Below are 21672 nucleotides of genomic sequence, written 5' to 3'. Positions count from 1 at the left end.
GCTCCCTTCTCCTTTCACTGGTAAAATGGGACACAAGGGAAGGTAAAGTTGGCAGGTGTCAGATTAGTCTGGGGCAGGGTGAGCGTGGGCAAGACTCCTGAGATAAGGGTGGGACACCAGGTTTCTTGGGCCACTTAAATTCACACTCAGATCATGGTGAAAGGAAAAGGTAGCATCTACTGATAACCTTCTATAAGGCCCTTTGAGGTATAGCACCCCATTTAATAGCACAAGAACTCCTTGAAATAAGTGTAAGGATCCCACCTGTTAAAGGTGAGGGGACAAGATCCCAGGTGAGTTCTTGCTCTTTCCACCACGCCCCCTAACCCTTTGCTAGGACCCAGTACCTTTCAGCTTATACTCAAAAACTTATACTGGGGCTTCCCCGGTGGCACAGTGGTTGAGAGTCCGCCTGCCAATGCAGGGGACACGGGTTCGATCCCTGGACCGGGAAGATCCCACATGCCGCGGAGCGACTAAGCCTGTGCGCCTACTAAGCCTACTGTGCCTGTGCTCTAGAGCCCGCGAGCCACAACTGCTGAGCCCACGTGCCGCAACTACTGAAGCCCGCTTGACTAGAGCCCGTACTCTGCAACAAGAGTAGCCCCCACTCGTCGCAACTAGAGAGAGCCCGCGTGCAGCAATGAAGACGCAATGCAGCCAAAAATAAATAAATAAAATGAATGAATTAATTTAAAAAAAACTTATACTGAAAGTGATTGTAATCTGAATATGAAATAGTGTAGGCTGGAAAGCTACCGAGGTGGTGGTGGAGGGGTGGAATAGGATGGATGCGACAGTGTAACATTGGCAAATAGGAGCAAATTCAATCCACAGCCAGAGAAACATCCTTCACTTATGGAGAAGAGGTTCAGGCATTTGTAGAAATCTCATGATCAGACAACAAAATGATAGAGCAAGGGCATAGGCTAGTTTTTGTACACGGATGCTCTTCGTAATGCACCACTAGGGCGAGGCAGATCCGCGGCTCTTCCTCCAGCCTCTCTTCCTTGCAGTCTTTGGTCCTCTCGGAGGTGGGATGCAGGTCAGGAGAGGGTTTCCTGCATTAAGCTTCCATCAGCGCTGTCCCCTGGAGGCTGCTTGTCAGGGCATCTCGGCCCCAACGGGAGCCTCCCGTGAAAGGCTGAAACCTAAGACAGGGCTACAGTTTCCCCCTTCTAAACACAACTAAGTCAGATTCTGAGAAGGTCGAAATTTTCCCCGAGAGGAACGGTCCCCATTACGACATCCCAGACAAAGGCACGTGCGCGCACACACACAGAATCAGAACTGTTTTGAAGAACAGAGAACCTGGAACAGATCCTTTAGAAAAGGAAAACATACCCCAAATGAGGAAAGAACAGATATGTGCAGCAGACAGAGTTTGAAAAACCGTTTTTTTTTTTTTAAACCACAGGGCCGTCTAAGATGGCCAGCAGAAAGAACAAGGCTGCTAGGAGAATAAACATTTCAGAGCAAGGTGAATCTCCATTTAACAAGCCTCTCTGGCATTCCCTCAATGTTCTCAACACTTAAAAGCCAAATTAGAGGCATCTGTTTTTCCTGCTGAAACTTCCCACCTGGTTGTCGATAGCCCTTTCCAAACACTGGCCCAGGTTTGATCTCTCCCAGCCGCCTGGCCGTCTGGCCTGGGAGAGACCATGAACTCGGACTCTCAATACACCTCCCACTTGAACTTCCAAAGTTTACTTGGGAAAGACACTCTTTTGTTCTACAACTTTGCTAGTAAATTTCTTTCAGAAAATTTAAATACTGTAGTGAGAGCCAAAGTCACCCCAAACTTTATCTCATAAATAAGTGTGATAGTTCATCTAGGAACCATTTCTCCTCATCGCGTAAATGTAGCCTCACATACACCTCCGAATAAAAGTTGCTGAGAGACAAGGCATGAAGCTTCCCCTTTCTCTCTCTATCTTCTCAGTTTCCAGTGCCTGGTACCGGCCACCCAAAGTGTTCATCCCATCAAGGGGTCACTTTCTGATTCAATGATACCCAGACATTTTTGGACTCTCGGGCACTTTGGGACAATGAGTTACAGCGGCAAATGTTCATATCGCGCTTGCTTAGTGACGACACTGCTTTACGATTGACATACATTAACTTAGTGGTTCTCAACGCATGGTCTTCGGACCAGCAGCTGCCATCGCACCATCTGAGAACTTTGTGAGAAATGCAAATTTTGAGCCTTACCCTAGACTCAGTGAATCAGAAACCGTGGGGATAGAACCCCGCAACCTGCATTTTAACAAGCCCTCCAGTGACTCTGACACACTTGGAAACACTGGTTTAGAGGAGGAGACTGAAGTACAGGGATAAAGTAAGTTGTCTAAGGTAACACAGTTAGGAAGGGCTGATGGGCAAGCCCCATCGATCTGGGTCCAGAGGCTGGAGTCTTCACCTTAGACTGTGTATACTTCCTCTCTCACAAAGAATGAGAAGTATGAATGTGGGTAGGTGAGATTTTTACTGTGACCCATGACAAAAACATTCCAAACTGCATGATACAAGAAGAAAAAAAAGTATTGTCTTGCTTCTCAAATCAAGGACCACGGTAACGAGACCATAGGTTCAGTCCCACGAGGGTGAGTTGGGTTCACTGTGTTCTGAAGCGGCAGACTGCTTTCCAATTCTAAGCAACTATTTTGCAAAAGTGAACTTTGGTCAGAGAGCACCTCTGTAAGTTTAGCTGTTTCAAGACAGATCCATCCCTGAAATGAAAACTACTTTGATAGTCTATCACTCTGAAAGTGTGTCATAGTTTCTGATACACACTGTTGTCTTTCACGGTCATCCCAGCTATGAGGTTCAAGTCAAATATGGACAGCTATCAGTGGATGGGCTGCACTGCGGTCGTGTGGCCGGGTGTTCAGTTGGGTCTCTGATGTCGCTCCTCTGGTTCCCTGTGGAAAGCAGGCATCGCATGACTCCAGCTGGGTCTGGGCACCACTCTGAGCTCACTGCCTCTGTCTGAAAATAGTTTGCCATCTACTCCATCCCTTCCGTGGGGCCGTGGATAAGAACTAGTCATGACAGCTAATGGTAGTGAAATTCAGGTGACCTCCTGGAGACGAGGAACAAGAGACTGACGTTGTAATACAATGCTTCTTGCTATGATGCTTGAGAGAAAGGGCTGAGGTTGGGGGACAAAACAGAGGAAGAGAACAGAGGGGAGGCAGGGCCAGTGGACTCCACTCTAGTCGGACTATACACAGCAACAGACATTTCAGCCGTGTCTCATGTAAGGGGCTCCATTGATTCACGAGTCTCCCCGGCAGAGGGATGAGGAGAGGCTTAGAACAGAAAGAGCCCATTCATTCATGCAGAACCCCACTCTCCGTCCCCATTGGCTCTCGCTAATGGCTCCAGGCTGATCCGGAGGAGGGGGAAGAGGCGAGCCGGAGGAGGTAGAAATGAAAGAAAATGATGACTACAAGATTGTCATGAAGAAATGTACAGCTGCACGGGCAATTGCATGCAAATGTGGCTTCCTTTTTTAGCTGGAGAGTTAATGTCCTGAGATTCATCTCTTTTTCTCTTTCATGTTGTCTTCCCCTCCCCTTCTTTCCCCTTCCCATTCATCTTTCAGTCTATCTTCCTTGTATCCTCCATCTCTCTACTAATGCCCACTTTTTCTTTTCTGTCCATTTCCACACACCGTTTCCTGTTTCCTCAGAACCAGCTATTCTAGCCAACCGATTATCGACTAGTCTCGATTACTGAGTATTCTGTCCCACTCGCCTGGTAACCTCTCCCCCACTCACGTTCTCTCTGAGCTTGATTCTCTCCCCCCCCTCCCTCCACTCCTCTCCCCCCTCTCAGCCTCAGTCCCTTCGGAACAGGAACAGCATTCAGAGGAAGGACCCTAATCCTCGATGGCCCCTCCTGCCGGGCATTCCAGGCACTGACAGACGTGTAGTCCTTACAAAAGAAGTGCCTTCAGCCCTTCTGAGAGCACAAACGTGAGATGGAAGCAGGGCTAGGGGTGGCCAGGAGGACAGGAAGGAAACTGAAGTTATAAATAGCATAAAAGAAGATGACAAAAACTGGAGCGTATTTTTTTCTCTCTCTTCTTCTTACTCAACACATCTCCAAGAAAATGCGCTGCAGCTGGAGAAATCATCGATTGGTCTATGTCTTCATCTTCCTTCTCTGTAACCCCCAAGATCTCCTTCCAAAGGACACCCATCACTGAGGAGGGCTGGACCACAGCCCAGAAATAATCATCGCAACCCCTTAGTCTGGACAGCTCAAAAGCAAAGGAGGGGGCTGGGAAAGCTAAAAGATCTTGCGAGATCTTTCCATCAGAAGAAGCCTAGGACGGAGAGAACTACAGACATCACGTGTGCCACCAAAGCACCACTCCCACGTGGAAGCCTGCTAGCATTTCTAAGCTGCAGTTGGTGACAACCCAGGTCATTTTAGGACTGGTTACTATGTGCCCTCGTCTTCCCATCCTACCCAAGAACCATCAGTCTGGGTGACCCCGGCTTCCTCCTTCTTGAACAAGTAAACTGTGGAAAGTAGACTCTATTAATGACTACCAGTCCTTGCATTTTAAAGCCGCTTCCTCCTGAGGTTCTTAAAATTCTTACAGACACTGTGTCTCATTGGCCCTGAAATAAAAACTATTTTACCTTTGAGAACTTTGACAAGGAGGAGAATCAAAAGTCATCTTCACTTGGGAATTTATGTATCAATACTTCTTAGCTAAAACAAGAGATGAGCCAAGACTTTTTTGCTATGAATATGAGACATTCTGATCCTGAGGCTATGGGTGAGTGTGGAGATGACCTCAGCTACTCATAGCATGTATTAATAAGATGTAGTGAGCTGTAAAGTGGTAGCTACAGAAACACCATCCAGAGCTGAAAGCGTTAAGGCAAGGGAGCTTTAATCTCTGTTGCACTGGGAGATATAAGACTTCAAAGCTAGTGGCATGAGCTCAATACCAAAACAGCAAAACCACCCAATCCAAAAATGGGCAAAAGACCTAAACAGACACTTCTCCAAAGAAGATACACAGATTGCCAAAAAACACATGAAAGGATGCTCAACATCACTAATCATTAGAGAAATGCAAACCAAAACTACAATGAGGTATCACCTCACACAGGTCAGAATGGCCATCATCAAAAAGTCTACAAACAGCAAATGCTGGAGAGGGTGTGGAGAAAAGGGAACCCTCTTGCACTGTTGGTGGGAATGTAAATTGATACAGCCACTATGGAGAACAGTATGGAGGTTCCTTAAAAAACTAAAAGTATAACTACCATACGACCCAGCAATCCCACCACTGGGCATATACCCTGAGAAAACCATAATTCAAAAAGAGTCATGTACCACAATATTCATTGCAGCTCTATTTACAATAGCCAGGACATGGAAGCAACCTAAGTGTCCATCATCGATGAATGGATAAAGAAGATGTGGCACATATATACACAATGGAATATTACTCAGCCATAAAAAGAAATGAAATTGAATTATTTGTGGTGAGGTGGATGGACCAAGACGTCTGCCATACAGAGTGAAGTAAGTCAGAAAGAGAGAAAGCAAATACCGTATGGTAACACATATATATGGAATCTAAAAAAAAAAAAAAGGTTCTGAAGAACCTAGGGGCAGGACAGGAATAAAGACTCAGACGTAGAGAATGGACTTGAGGACATGGGGAGTGGGAAGGGTAAGCTGGGATGAAGTGAAAGAGTGGCATGGACTTACATATACTACCAAATATAAAATACATAGCTAGTGGGAAGCAGCCGCATAGCACAGGGAGATCAGCTCTGTGCTTTGTGACCACCTAGAGGGGTGGGATAGGGAGGGTGGGAGGGAGAAGCAAGAGGGAGGGGATATGGACATGTATGTATATGTATAGCTGATTCACTTTGTTATAAAGCAGAAACTAACACACCATTGTAAAGCAAATACTCTCCAATAAAGATGTCAAAAAATAAATAAAAGAAGAGAAGATAATTATTGATTAAAAAAAGAAAGCCTAGTGGCATGAACAGGATTCATGCTTATACAAACAAAATCTATATTCTGTTTAGAATTTTAAAGGATCAGCCTTTTCATCTGTTAAAATTTTAAGTCCTTAAGTCTAACCTGTGAGCAGCTACAATATCCTCTCTGCCGCCTCATGAAATGGGTAAATAGCCGAGACCATTGTATTTATGCCTGGGGGAAATGAGATGCCAGGCAGGAAGTGGCAGCATAAATGTTATCCTGTCTGAGATCCAAGGTAGTACCAAAGAATACCTCCAAGATCAAGGGCTATTGAGTCAAGACAATATGGAACACAGGAGTCGATTTCATTCTGCCCCGGAGAAGCGGACTCCCATCCTTCTCAACCTCCACCAAGCGCTACAGCATCTCACTGTGTGTCTGTCTATTTTCAGTGAAATATACAGTATGGACAACAAAACTAACATTTTCTTTATTTCTCCACTATTATAAAAGAAGTTTACCATATAGTTTTATAGGGTAAAGAGATACTGAACAAACAAATTGCATTTAAGTTAGTTTCCAGTGGCTTTTTCCCCTATGTACTTCATCAGAATTACATGTTTTCAATCTGTAAGAGTTATGAAATTTCTTATGCTAAGAATTCATCCTGGAGAAAACACTGGCAAAATTTTTGGTACTTGGATATATTATCATACCCTGATCTCATGAAACATTGAACTTAATGTCAGAATCAATCATTTCAGAAGCCTAAATTTATGATTTACATTTTGTATTAAAAATAAACCAAAAAAAGAAAAAAAGCTGGCAGCTAAGCAAGGGCTAATGGAATTTGTGAGAAACACAGTGACTCTGGCAAAAAAGAATGGAGTAAGGACTTCGAACTTCTCCAGTCCTTGGAGAGTGGCTTCTGTTCACCAGAGGGCAGCACCATGACCAGCAGGTTAGGAGTGAAGGAATTTCGAGAGGAGCTTCTGTGAGGAAGAGTTGAAGAGAGGCAAAGGGGACGAGGGAAAGAAGACAGATGCAGGCGGGCCTGGGCAGAGCGGGAGAGGATGACGGAAAGAGAAGACGAATGGAAGAAAGTACGTCCTGTAAGAAGGCTTGACTAGTTCACTCTGTCTATCTGTCACACTTCATGACTGCAAACCTTCTAGGTCCTTTGTCAACAGCCGGCTAAGTGGATAGGCTCGGGACAGGCACAGTGGAGAGAAACTATTTACAAAATGAAGACCTAAAGCAACCTCGCGTGGGCCCGTTCCTAGAGTTTAGTCTTCCTGTCACTGGAGAATAAAGTCACTCAAAGTGACCGAAAAGTCCTGGGACTTTCCATAGAATAATAGCATCTGGTACCCACGTGAGCCAGGGCAGCTGTGACAGCAGAGGATGAAGGATGCAGCCCTCATCCAATTGCCATTGTCCTTCAACTCCATCCTCAGTCTCAGCCTCCGTTTATGTTCCTACCTGAGCCGCAGTGTTCAAGACCAGTGGGCACTTCCTGAGTGGCCATCTCATCCCAGAAGGGGTAGCAAGCTCTCGGCAGGTGATAAGTGGACTGGAGACCACAGGCCATTCGAGGATCTTCGTAAGAGCTGAGAGGTCCCTGCCTCTGCGATCAGGAAAAAAAGGAAATATATTAAGATCCCCTAATGGAACAGCAACTTCATATCATCCATAAGTAGAACTCATCCACAGATGATAATAGAATAGAACCAACTATTGATCACTACCTCCCATCCAAAAAAAAAAAAAAAAGACACAGGGAATAGGAAGGGTTTCTGACTTAGACAATGTACACATTTATTTTCATCCGTTTCCCCAAGCATTTGAAGAATTTTTTTAATTTTCAAATAAGGACCCATGGTTAATAGCAAGGCAGAATCTTGGTCATCTTTACACAATCCTGGCATTTTTTCTTTTTTATGTAACCTTACTCTATAAAAATACCATGAAAGGATATTCTTACGAGACATTCCATTATCATAGAGCCAATAAGTGACAAATGCCAAAGGAAAAACAAAAAATGGACCTAAATGATACAAATCACTCCTTTTTCAGTTAATCAATGTGCATAGGTTTTAACGATATTGATTGATAGACTGGAATTCTCAGTTTTTCCCAACATTTGGGTACTTGTGCAACTCTCTTATCAGTTTTATAGAATCCACAAAATATACTCTCCACCCAGTACTCTCTAAGTAGGACAAATACACTATGTGGAAGACCATGATTTGAAGTGTTTAAGACCCTATTCTTTGAAGCCACATATACATGGATTCAAATCCTGGCTCCATCACTTACTGATGGGGGCCTGGGCCTGTTCCTTTATCTAAACCTCAGTTTACTCAATTATAAGATGGAAATAATAATACCTACCCCATAAGGTAGGAGGATTGAATGAAATAATATGTGTAAGAAAATAATACATAAAGCAAAACAAAATATGAAATGCATGTCATAAAATTATGTATTCCTATATTAAATGCATGTAATAAGGAGTGTACATGGAGCCTAATATAAAGTAGGTATTAATATAAGACCCTTAACATTCCTGGGATTAAGCAAGAAGGTTAACAATTAAAACACAAAAGAAGGAGCAAATTCATGGAAAGAAGATTTCCTAAGAATAGGAGTCTAGGCTACACTGGCCTACCCTCAACTTTCTTTTCTTCTTTTTTATTCTTTCTCTCTTCTGTTTGGCCCCTCCACCTCCATAAAGACCCCAGTTAAGAAAACGGAACTTTGCTAGAATCTGATGTGATTAAAACTATCAACGTTAAGGTGCTAATTAATAAATGTAACCCCTCAGGTGTTACATTCTCATCCCTGAAGAGTAGCTCAGGTGGAATTCTCATCCCTGAAGAGTAGCTTGCTAACCCGCAGTCAGAGCCTCTAATTGGAGAACCTCTTACATCCTCTCTCCCCTTGAGCGGCAGCCCTATTACGTTAGATTCAATCATTCACTGTCTACACTCTCTTCCCCATTTTGCAATCATCCATTAGCTTAAGCTCAGTAAAAATAGCATAAGAGGGTACATTGACACAGAGAAAAATGGCAATCAAGACCAAAATGTAAAAGGAGGTTTTGTGCACATTAATTTACGTGATATTTTTCGTAATATTCATAAAATCATTCAGACTACGGCTGGATGAAGTTTACTTCGGGGCTGTTCCTCTTTCAGGTGGGTTAAAGGTGCTGAGAATGGAATAAAACCCTGAGGACCGAACGGAGTCACATTGAGTTCTTGTCTATCAAAGGCTAATGTCCTTGGCTTCCGCTACCAAGAGGCCCTGGTGAGAGCCACAAGAATACAAACAGAGCAATGGCAGTCCTGCCGTTTGTGTTTGGGACCGAGATGTAGGGAAAACATCAGAAAGAACGCTCAGCTGAGCTCCGGTCAGAAAACGTTTCCTTAATTCTGGCATAAAACCATATTGCTGACATTGTATTTTAATACTGTAAGCTCCTGAAGCAGCTACATTAAGATTTTCTTTTTGGATCCCCGATATAGATTCTTTGCAGCAGAATCAATTCCAAGCACGTTTCCTAGATGAGCTCTGTGCTCTCAATGTCTATCCCCATTTTTTCATATAGAGTATTGCTCAAAATTCAGTGTCAAGTATCAGAGTTGTAGGAATAGGGTCTCGAGCGAGGAAATTTTGTATTTAAATGGCATAAAGGAGCACTCTAAGTGACCTGGCCCTGTCTTCTTTGGGAGCAGTGTGTGCATGGTTTGCCTAAACCGCAAAGTCCTTGTAAGAAGGCAGTAGGTGGTACCAGTAGGATCCTTGTAGACAGGTGGTGGGTGGTTTGGTGCAGGCCCTGCTAGGATGGTGGGGACAAGAGGAGAACTTGAATTCAGGTGAAAAAGTTGAGGCTTTCTCTGCTAAGGAAAGGTCACTGAAGGTGAGGCATGATTCGCAAAGAGTGTTGAAGGAAAATGATCTGAGAGTGCTGTAGAGGGGAGATAGAGGGTGGGAGTAAGTGGTGGGTTAGGGATAAGCAATGAGGTTCCAGACCCAGGTGATGACCACGTGGCCATAACAGCGAGTCAGCACACAGCTTTGACCAACAACCACGTATAGCATCTCCTTGAGTTTCGTGATTGGCATTTTTTGTGGAGTCTCTCCAGCTCCACAGCAGGCTCTCTGTTGTCAGGGAGGGTTCACTTATTATTTTATACAGGGAAGTCAATTTTTAAGACATATTTCCTCCTTAGCTGTCCTCAGTGGTGCCAGGGGAACCTATTTCTAAGAATGAGAAGGAGATAACGCACCAAGCTTACCATGAGCCACGAACATCTTTGCTCACAGATGCTCCGGGAAGCATCATGACCCTTGTCACCTAGACACCTGCCTGTTTATTAGACATTTCACAAACTGACTGAATACCTATTTCACAGAGTATGAAAATGACATTTTTACTCAAGAGAACCACAGAGCCAGTTCCAATTCATTATGAAACCTTCTCAGCTGAGGAGAAAGAAGCTGCTTATTAACAAGTCAGAAATCTGGGAAGCAAAGCACCCACCTCCATGCTTGACAAGGGCACCACCCAAAACAAGTTCAACATCTTCCTTTCCTGGCTGCTGGAGAATGGAGGTGAGTTCAGGAGATGCAAGCAACCCTCCTAGCCCCCATCACAGTTTAGGGAACCCATCTGATGGGTCCTCACTCATTCATCCCACACACAGGGGATTATTGAAAGGAACTAACGTACGTCGCACACACACCATCCCATGCCCATCAGTGATCTAAGCATGATGGAGAGATGGTCACGTTTAATCCTCACCATAGCTGTGCGAGATTGGTATTCTTTTCTTCATTTTACAGAAGAACAAATTGAGGCTTTCAGAGGGCAAGTAAATTTCCAAAGACCACACAGCTAGTAAAATAATGGGGATAGAATTCTAGTCGAGGTCTACCTGATTTCAGATTGTCTTTTTCTGTATCTGTGCAACGTGAACCTTGTGTGGCTCGGATTCCTCAAGCAGGGAGGCTGCCATCCCATGGTAAGTACTAGATGGATTATGATAATGGACACTTGTGAACAAATCTGTATCACACAACTAGTCTGTGCCAACTATTATGTTAGATGCTAAGAATACAGTATGAGCAATATATGAACTTTACCCTCAGCAGTGCACAGACTAGTAAACAGGAAATTACAGCAAGATGTGACAGGGTTAAGTACCGATGTGTAGGGGGAGGAGAGGGACAGCAGGTAAGACTTCCTAGAGGAAGCAGATTAAGGTAATAACCAAAAAGTCAGGTAAGATTTAGCCTAGAACATGAAGGTCTAGAGAGCAGAAGAAGATGACACACCTAAAGGTGCCGAGGAACGTAGATGGCGATGTAAGGAAGGATCCGAAAGACTCGGCTTGGCAATATAGAGAGATAAAGACTGCTGTTTGGAAGTGACAAGCATGAGGGGAAAGTGTGCTCGTGGCAATGAGAACGCTTGCAATGGAGAGCAGCTAGCAAGAATGAGAGCTGGAGGGACAGTGTTGAGGGCCAGAAACACCAGACCAGAATTTGGCTGCAGGAGAAAGGCATTAGAGGTTGTATTAAAGCTAGTAAGAGTGACATGGTGACTCAAGAGGTCCTAGAAGGACCCATTCGATAGCGCTAAGTCGGACGGACTTAGCAGGATCAGGTGAGGAGGATGACAAGGCAGCCACGGTGCCTGCAGAGCCAGGTCACAGCCTGAGGCGTAAAGGGAAAAATCAGTACTACCGATCCTAACTGTATTTATTTATATTAATTTATTTTTTTAATCATTTATTTTTGGCTGCGTTGGGTCTTCGCTGCTGCGTGCGGGCTTTCTCTAGTTGCGGCACGTTGGGGCTACTCTTCGTTGCGGTGCGCGGGCTTCTCACTGTGGAGGCTTCTCTTGTTGCGGAGCACGGGCTCTAGGCGCGCGGGCTTCTCACTGTGGAGGCTTCTCTTGTTGCGGAGCACGGGCTCTAGGCGCGCGGGCTTCAGTAGTTGTGGCTCATGGGCTCAGTAGTTGTGGCTCGTGGGCTCTAGAGCTCAGGCTCAGTAATTGTGGTGCACGGGCTTAGTTGCTCCACGGCATGAGGGATCCTCCCGGACCAGGGATTGAACCCCTGTCCCCTGTGTTGTCAGGCGGATTCTTAACCACTGTGCCACCAGGGAAGTCCCCCTACTGTATTTAAATTTTTTAGTTCTTTTAATAATTTTTGCATTCATTTTGATTGTCAAAATTATTGCATTAAGATTTACGTAGCTTGAGTACTGCATTTGGGGGCCACCCTTCGGCTTTGCCCCCATTTGAATGCTTCCCCTCAGTGCCAGTGCTGAGCAGTGGCCAGTTACGAAGAGTTGGATTAAGGTCATGAATGTAGAGGTGAAGAGGAAGCAAGAAGTGTAAGATACCCTTCAAAGGAAGAGCCAACATGATTTTATGGCTCACTGGCGATGAAGGCAAGGGGGGATCCAAGATCATGCTTAGATTGCTTGCTTTTACGATAGTGAAAATGGTGAGTTTAAGTACGTAAGTAAGGAGGTTGGAAGGATATTTCTCTTTTGGTTGTGTTCAGATGGAAAGATGGCAGAGCAATTTGGTGCAGAGGTCCCTAAGGTGGCAGCATGACAGGAGAAGACAGGAAAGGATACAGTTAGATCTAGAAGTGTAAAGGATCTAGTTAAAGTATAGAGTCAGGGAAAATGGCAGTTAAAAAGAAAAGAGAGGGTTTCCCTGGTGGCGCAGTGGTTGAGAGTCCGCCTGCCGATGCAGGGGATGCGGGTTCGTGCCCCGGTCCGGGAAGATCCCACATGCCGCGGAGCGGCTGGGCCCGTGAGCCATGGCCACTGAGCCTGCGCGTCCGGAGCCTGTGCTCCGCAACAGGAGAGGCCACAACGGTGAGAGGCCTGCGTACCGCAAAAAAAAGAAAGAAAAGAGAAAGGATCATAAATGGCTCTACCACACCATCCAGCAATTGCATTTCTGGGTATTTACCCAAAGAAAACAAAAACACTGATTTGAAAAGATATGTGCACCCCAATGTTTACTGCAGCATTATTTACAATTGCCAAGATATAGAAGCAACCTAACTGCACACTGATGGATGAATGGATAAAGATGAGATACACACACACACACACACACACACACACACACACACACACAGGAATACTACTCAGCCAAGAAAAAGAATAGAATCTTGCCATTTGCAACAACATGAATGGACCTAGAGGGTATTGTGCTGAGTGAAATAACTCACACAGAGAAAGACAAATACTGTATGATTCCACTTACATATGGAATCCAAAAAACAAAACAAATGAACAATAACAAAACAGAAACAGACTCACAGATGCAGAAAACAAACTGGTGGTGGCCAGAGAGGAGGTGGGGTGGAGGGATGAGTGAAATAAGCGAAGGGGATTCAGAGCAGTTATCAGATAAGTAAGTCATGAGACTACAGTGTACAGCATAGGGAATATAGTCAGTAATATTGTAATAAGTTTGTATGGGGACAGACAGTTACTAGACTTATCGTGGGGACCTTTTTGTAATGTATAAAAATATTGAATCACTATGTTCACTTGAAATTAATATAATATTAAGTCAATTATATTTCACTTTTGAAAAAATGGATCTATGAAGTTGCCTGTCGTTGGGAGGAAAAGTAAGGGCAAAACAACAAAGAAGGGCCAGTTAAAGGCACAGGAGGAAAAACACAAAAGTGCTCGGTGTGGGAGACACCAAGGGCAGAGCTTCAGAACCGTGTGGGTTAGCAAGCGGCTGCCAAGGGGAGGGTGGTATCCACGCAGCCTTGGAGGGCCTGGGTCCCCTGGGTGTCTCAGGAGAGCGCGCATTCCTGCCCTGCTGTGTCACACGCTGTGAAGAGCCTCCCCACTCCATCTCCAGGGACCAGCACTGCTGTCCTTGTCCTCTGAGAGGCTTCAGAGGACTCGAGCCTGCAGCCTAAATGCTTTGCTTTCCAATCCTGGAAAGAAATAGCATAAAAGCCCTGAAGTCTGGAAACTGCTAGGATGAGGGACACACACTTGTCTCTGCTCCAACGTGAGCCAGCTGTGACGTCACCACCACAGCCGACCACTGCCCCCCTGCTGCAGTCAGGGCTTCATGTATGGTATTATGTCCCCCTTGTTCTCCTGTCCCGCCGGTTCCCCTCTCCGATGCTTCCACCAGGCACCTCCGTCTCCCCGCCCCACCCACGCGGCCCCCTCCCTGTGGCTGCTCTTCACCTACCTCCCAGCCCTGCCAAACCTCCCAGCATTGCCTCTGCCCAGAGGCTTCCTTCCCTCCACCCCCTCCAAAGACCCCCCCAGTTGGAAAAGAGGGAACAGGGGAGTAGTTTTTCAACACTACATCGCAAACTGATGGCGGCGGCATTTCTGTAAGAGTTCGTTTCTGTCTTGAGCCAAGCAGCCTTAAATGTCCAGGCATTTGCTCCGCAAACCCTTCCTGACCCTTCTCGTGTATGTGTCACTCAGAGCACAAACTCTGTGGGAGTGCATCTGTCTTTCCTTTAACCGACTTCAGAATTTTAGGGTTTAGCCTTAGTACCGGGCCGTAAACATACAAGACACATAAATATTTCTAGATCCTGCTGCTTAAAAAAATATACATGCCCAGACGCAAAGCTGAGTTAACACTGGATGGATAAGTGCAGGGGTTTGCCATCCACGGGGATAACTCCGCATCATTCTAGGCCTGGCATAGATGTTCATACCCTCCGGTAGGAAGACAGGAGACTGGAAATCAGGAAGCCTGGGTCTGAGTCCTGCTCTGCCCCTAAGGAGCTGCGTAGCCTCCAGCCCATCTCTTAACCTCCTTAAACCTTTGCTTCCTGAGGAGGTTGGCCCCAGTGATCACCAAGTTCCTTTCCAACTGCAAGTCTCCTTTCTGCTGATCCATCCACATTCTTTCTCCTGACCTTGTAACTGACAACCTTCGTTCGATTTAAAAAATAAAACCACCCCAGGGTGGAAAAAAAAGCCTAGAGAACCGGAAGTTGTCATCATTTAGATTCATGACATACAAGGTCCCCTTCGAATGCATTAACACCTTCATGTCGGTTGTCTTCATTCTTCCCTGAACTTCTCATCTTAAAACCTTTCACCGCATTGCAGGCAGTTGCCCTCCCAGGCTGGCCTGACCGACTCCGCAGACCTGTCATCGAGTCTGGGCTTCCTCATCCTCAGAAGATGCTAGACCAGTCAGCACCTCTTTACATTCACGGAGAAGCGCTTTGGCATCGCTGGGGAGGAGTCTGGAGCAAACTGTATCTGGGGCACCTCTGCTTCAGGGGGGCGCATGCATCCTGCTCCCTCGAGAAAGGAAAGAGGCAACACGGAAACACCCCTCAGCTCTCCCACCAAGGGGGAGGGGGCGAGGGTGCTGCAGCCACAGGAGAGGCAGGAACAGACAAAATAGGAAACCCTCAAAGGGCGATTTAATTTTAGACTCAAGGCCAGGAAATTCTTTTTAAAACAATAAGAGTGATGGGCTTGGGCCTTGACGAAAGGGCAGGCCAGACCACTGTAGGTTTCTGAGACAAAAAAGAATCTGAAGCACAGAGAGAACAGAGATGGGAACAGCGATTCTGCTCTCCATGAAAAGCTGTGCTTGGCCTCCACACGGGCTACGTGGACCACAGCTGAGGCCACCCTGAGACGCCCCCCAGGCCTGGGGCCGCAGACCAAGGCAGGGGAGGGGGGCAGTGACCGATGCTGCAGCTTCTCACGCCAGCCTGAGACCACAGCCCCCTCCACTCAAGACATTACTCGGTGGGACCTGCCCCAGTTCTGGGCGCCTGGACTTGACATTCTCTTGCTGAGAGATATGGGGTGTGATGCGTGTCACACATCAGCTTCCACTCGTTTAGCAGGAAGCCTTCAGACTCCCAGTGACTCCACGGTTTGCCAGCCCCAGGCATCCATCCCAAGTGTGGAGACGGAGGGTGAAGCTGACTCAGAGCCTCCTGATAGGACATTGGGAGAACCTCCCATGGTGGAAAAACTGGGCAGGAATTTCGATTTGCTCAGAGCTCTACAAAATGGAGTTCTGGGGGGTTTTTTTTGTCCTAAATTCAATTCAGCATGAATAAAGTATATGAATCCATGAATTGTCATAAATTCTTATCCATCTCCACATTTCTTAAGAATGATCAAGATGCGTTTGATGGTAAGGAGTTTCCTAAACCAGGAGCCGCGAGATCTGGACCATATTCCAGATCATACTCCTAAGCTCAGGCAACTTAATTTAACCTCTCAGGACCTGAATTTCCTGATATTGGGAGATGACCTCTAGGTTATAGTCTGGCTCTAAAATCCTCCAGTTTGTGCTAACTGAACCCAGTATCTTAGAAAATCCCCACTTTCTAAGATGCTGGAAAAAGACACATCTCTCTTTTTTCCTTCACATTTTCTGACTACCACTAAGAGTTATGGCTATAGATCATTTCTTAAACATAATGTTCCAGCAACCTCTCCAGAGGTAAAGCCATCACCACCCCAAGCGACAAGAAAAATTTTTCTTTTCCAGTTTCCATTTACATTCTAAATTTCTTTTTCTGTATTCTCATTTCTCTAATCTGGAATACCTTATCCACTGCTCTCCAGGATTCCCAGAGAGAAGGAAAAGGCATGCGTGCTAAGCTTCATAGAAACGAGCACCAGCCCTTCCCAAATTCCCAAGAAGCGCAGGGACTGCACAGACATCCCTGTGAACACATCCTAAGGCATGTGGGGTGGAGGTGAAGAGTGAGAACAGCACTGGCTAAGAAGGGAATTGCTTCCCAAGGAAGCCCAATTAAACTGCAATTACTCAAGATAAGAGAACCAGGTCTGTTTACACAGTGGGGTTGTAAACCACCAGCCCATTACAAGAGAACTTTGATCTGGTGGCAGGGGAGCTATTTCTAGTGCAGGGTACTGATGAAGCAAGGAGGTTTCTCAACAAGAATGTCTCCATCTTGACCCCCATAGCCCCATCTTGCTCCGGAAACACCCTTGTATGGGCAATCAGCGGAACCATCTCCACTCCTCCCTGTATGTGGCCATCTCACACGATCAAATAATCCAGAGAAAAATAGAGAAGTGATGGTAAACACAGGGAAAGGGAATTAACTGAGGTCATGTTTGTGGCTGGTATCACAATGACCTGCTATGGTAAGTTACACTCTGTGCTTATTTTACAGATGAGGACATTGAGGTTCAGAAGGAGTAATGTGCCCAAGGTCACATGGCTGAGGAGTAACAGACCAGAATTTAACTCAGGTCTTTCTGACTCCAAAGCCTAAGTGTCTTCCATGGTACTTGCCGGGCTGTGTCCCACAGCTGCCTGGCCCAGGATGGAAGGCTCAGAGCCTTCCATGTGGTCTGGCCCCCTGGACAGTTACTTGCCCGGCGTATCGCTATATTCCCAAAGGCCTGAGCGCTGAGAGCAGGTGAGTGGGCGGTCGTCTATTCCTTCCCTCTGTACAGTTCAAGGTGCTTCCTAAGCTCACATGGCTCAGGGGCCATCGATCCTCAAGGACCTCCTCCGCATCCTCCTTGCTGGGGAGGTAGCCAAGGACAAGGACGTGTTTGGTCAAAATGAGGGGCAGCCCATCCTCCTATACCGGCCCTCCCCCAGCTCTGCAGACTCAGCGGCACGAAGGGGAGGATGACACAGGAGAGGACCAGGGCTTCGAGGGACTTCCAGGGCTCACGGCGGGCTCACTGAGCCAGCATAACAGGAAGGAGCGCTTCCTCCCCTTGGATGAAAGGGTCCCTGACACACAACCCATATAAGTACCTGAAAACGTCACCCCCTCCAACACAATGGCCAGACAACTTCCAGAAGTGTCATTTCCCTACCACCCCAGCTGTGATGTCACTTCTTTCATGAAGGTCTCCCGAGAGGTTGACCTTACAAGGGAGAGAACTTGTGTCCTGCTTTTGACAAAGGGGTCTCGAGGCAGATAATGTGAGTTCTGTGTACAATGGCCAGTACCCGAAGTATGGGACGAATTTGACAACTGTTGCTGTGATTCTTTTAAGGCTTCCCCTGGTACAGCAAATGATCAAATCACGCTAATGCTACCTCCAACACACAGATAAGGACCCTGAGATTTAGCAGTCTTCAGAGCCTGGAAAATATTCGTGTCCTAGTTTAGAAGATTGTTTCTTGGACAACTAAAGCAGCCTGCTTAGCAGAACCCCTCATAACATGGATACAGTCTCACTTTTCTTTTCTTTTTTAATATTTCCCTTTCTAACGCAATAATTACAAGTAAATACACACAGTACCACCCCACCTTCAAACCTGATCTTGTGTGTATTCTAGGGCAGGGCTTCTCAACCTTGGCACTACTGACATTTGAGGCTGGACAATTCTTTGTCATGGGGAACTGGACGGTGCGGTGCGGGATGCTGAGCTGCATCCCTGGCCTCTACCCTCTGGCCAGGAGCACCCGTGCCCGTCAAGTTCTGGCAAGCAAAAATATCACCAAATATCCCCTGGGGACAAAATCACCCCCAGATTGTAAAGCAATTATACTCCAATAAAGATGTTTTAAAAAATCAGCCCCAGATTAAAAACCCACTGCCCTTATGGTTTTCCTTTCACCCTCAAACTTCCCATGCCTGGGACAGTTTCTCTTCTTGGTGGCCCAGGCTAACTAACCCAGAGACCAGGGCGCAGGGCAGGAGGACCTGAATGATCAGATTAAGCACCCCTGGTTGAGCTCCAGACAGTGAGGCTCCAACAGAACTGAGAAGACTCAGGTGCCTGGGACGTTAAAGCTCTTGTCTGGGAAAGTCAGTGAAGCTGTACTCACTCCTCTGCGAAATCTTAGATTGGGATTGAGAGTGTGAGGTTTGCTAGTTTCTCTCATATGCCAATGTCCCAAAGTTATATTCTGTAGACAATGTACAAATTCTTTGACTGTTATTACAGCCCAGCCTAAAGTTGGATGGAGGTTGTCTGTAGGAGCTGGCTCATTGAACTTGAGGTTGTACTCATCAATTTTATTTACCTTTTTTTTTTTTTTTTTTTTTTTGCGGTACGCGGGCCTCTCACTGCTGTGGCCTCTCCCATCGAGGAGCACAGGCTCCTCCGGACGCACAGGCTCAGCGGTCATGGCTCACGGGCCCAGCCGCTCCGCGGCACGTGGGATCTTCCCGGACCGGGGCACAAACCCGTGTCCCCTGTATCAGCAGGCAGACTCTCAACCACTGCGCCACCAGGGAAGCCCTATTTACCTTTTTTTTTTTTTTTAAATTAAAAAGGACGTCAGTGAAGAAGTCAGAGGACTTTTCTTCATGTTCTATGGTTCTGAAAGTTTGCCTAACCAGTTCCAGTGATGGAGAAACTGAGGCCCACAGAGAAGTTATGAGTGAAAGTGCTAGAACAATGACATAGAAGTTCTCCCATGTAACTTTCTGCTATTACCCAAGCAACTCTGAAATATGGGAGTGAAAAGGATCCCACGTGCTGATAACGTTTTTCAGGTATGGCTGCTGGGTTTGGGGATAAATGGGTTCTTTGTTGTGAAACCAGTGGAAACCATTCAAAAGGCCTTAAAAATATCCAGGGTATTCAGCCAGGGCTGGGGTCTTCAGTTGAAAATACACACTTAAGAGTTGTTCTTGGTTTTTTTCTAAATCTCATACAATTTCCAGATGCGCTGTCTAGGATAACTTAATATTATACCTGCAATGTGTATACGTGTAATAAAATTTATTTCAGTGCCTAAAATAAAATAAATGCAAATTCACATGGCATCACTTTTTCCGACATGTTATTGAACTTTTTTAATTGGATTACAATACGGGCAAAAAGAATTAGGCTGGCATTTTTTTTTTTTTAAATTCCTGTCCTGGGGGGGGACCTTGAAGATGGCGGAAGAGTAAGACGCGGAGATCGCCTTCCTCCCCACGGATACACCAGAAATACATCCACACGTGGAACAACTCCTATAGAACTCCTACTGAAGGCTGGCAGAAGACCTCAGACCTCCCAAAAGGCAAGAAACTCCCCACGTAACTGGGTAGGGCAAAAGAAAAAAACAGAGACAAAAGAATAAGGACGGCACCTGCACCAGTGGGAGGGAGCTGTGAAGGAGGAAAAGTTTCCACACACTAGGAAGCCCCTCCGCGGGCGGAGACTGCGGGAGGCAGAGGGGGGAGTTTCGGGACCGCGGAGTAGTGCACAGCGACGGGTGCGGAGGGCAAAGCGGGGAGATTCCTGCACAGAAGATCGGTGCCGACCAGCACTCACCAACCCGAGAGGCTTGCTGCTCACCCACCGGGGCGGGCGGGGCTGCGAGCTGAGGCTAGGGTTTTGGTTTTGGACGGAGCTCAGGGAGAGGACTGGGGTTGGCGGCTTGAACATAGCCTGAAGGGGTTAGTGCACCACGACTAGCCGGGAGGGAGTTCGGGGAAAAGCCTGCACCGGCCGAAGAGGCAAGAGACTTTTTCTTCCCTCTTTGTCTCCTGGTGCGCGAGGAGAGGGGTCTAAGAGCGCTGCTTAAAGGAACTCCAGAGACGGGCGCGAGCCGCGGCTAAAAGCGCGAACCCCAGAGACGGGCGCGAGCCGCGGCTGAGGGCGCGAGCCCCCGAGACGGGCGCGAGCCGCGGCTGAAAGCACAAACCCCAGAGACGGGCGCGAGCCGCGGCTGAGGGCGCAAGCCCCCGAGACGGGCGCAAGCCGCGGCTGAAAGCGCAAACCCCAGAGACGGGCGCGAGCCGCGGCTAAAACCGCGGACCCCAGAGACGGGCGGGAGACGCTAAGGCTGCTGCTGCCGCCACCAAGGGGCCTGTGTGCGAGCACAGGTCACTCTCCACACCCCTCTTCCGCGGAGCCTGTGCAGCCCGCCACTGCCAGGTTCCCGGGATCCAGGGACAACTTCCCCGGGACAGCGCACGGCGGGCCTCAGGCTGGTGCAACGTCACGCCGGCCTCTGCCGCAACGTCACGCTGCCTCTGCCGCCGCAGGCCGGCCCCGCACGCAGTGCCCCTCCTTCCCCCATCCCCCAACCCCCGGCCTGAGTGAGCCGGAGGCCCCGAATCAGCGGCTCCTTTAACCCCGTCCTGTCTGAGCGAAAAAAACAGACGCCCTCCAGCGACCTACACGCAGAGGCAGGGCCAAATCCAAAGCTGAGCTCCTGTGAGCTGTGAAAACAAAGAAGAGAAAGGGAAATCTCTCCCAGCAGCCACAGAAGCAGCGGATTAAAGCTCCACAATCAACTTGATATACCCTGCATCTGTGGAATACCTGAATAGACAAGGAATGATCCCAAATTGAAGAGGTGGGATTTAGGAGCGAAATCTATGATTTTTTTCCCTTTTCCTCTTTTTGTGAAGGTGTACGTGTATGCTCCTGTGTGACATCTAGTCTGTATACTCTAGCTTCCACCATTTGTCCTAGGGCTCTATCCGTCCATGACTTTTTTTTAAAAATTCTTTTTCTTAATAATTAAGTTTAATTGTAATAACTTTATTATACTTTACCTTCGTTCTTTCTTTCTTTCCTTCCTTCCCTCCCTCCTTTAGACAACGAATCACCCCAAATTGAGGAGGTGGTCTCAGGGAGCAGGATTTATGATTTTTCCCCCTTTACCTCTTTTTGTGAAGGTGTATGTGTATGCTTCTGTGTAAGATTTTCTCTGTATAGCTTTGCTTCCAACATTTGTCCTAAGGTTC

General features: G+C 46.8%; 1 long non-coding RNA gene across 1 annotated transcript in view; it reads right to left on the bottom strand.

Annotated features, from left to right (window-relative positions):
• Window positions 1-2842: 2842 nt before the first annotated feature.
• The window catches only part of LOC116757413, a 41303-nt gene continuing 22473 nt past the window's right edge, over window positions 2843-21672 (bottom strand). Inside the window, exons 3-4 of the long non-coding RNA XR_004350956.1 lie at window positions 7453-7597; window positions 2843-2921 (exon numbers count right to left, since the gene is read on the bottom strand). This is a non-coding gene — a long non-coding RNA (uncharacterized LOC116757413). The remainder of the gene's footprint in view (window positions 2922-7452; window positions 7598-21672) is intronic.

The sequence above is a fragment of the Phocoena sinus genome, chromosome 8 (genome assembly GCF_008692025.1).
Source record: "Phocoena sinus isolate mPhoSin1 chromosome 8, mPhoSin1.pri, whole genome shotgun sequence".
NCBI classification, from domain to species: Eukaryota; Metazoa; Chordata; class Mammalia; order Artiodactyla; family Phocoenidae; genus Phocoena; species Phocoena sinus.
The sequence above is the reverse complement of the archived record's forward strand: the minus strand, read 5'-3'. Positions and strand labels throughout refer to the sequence as shown.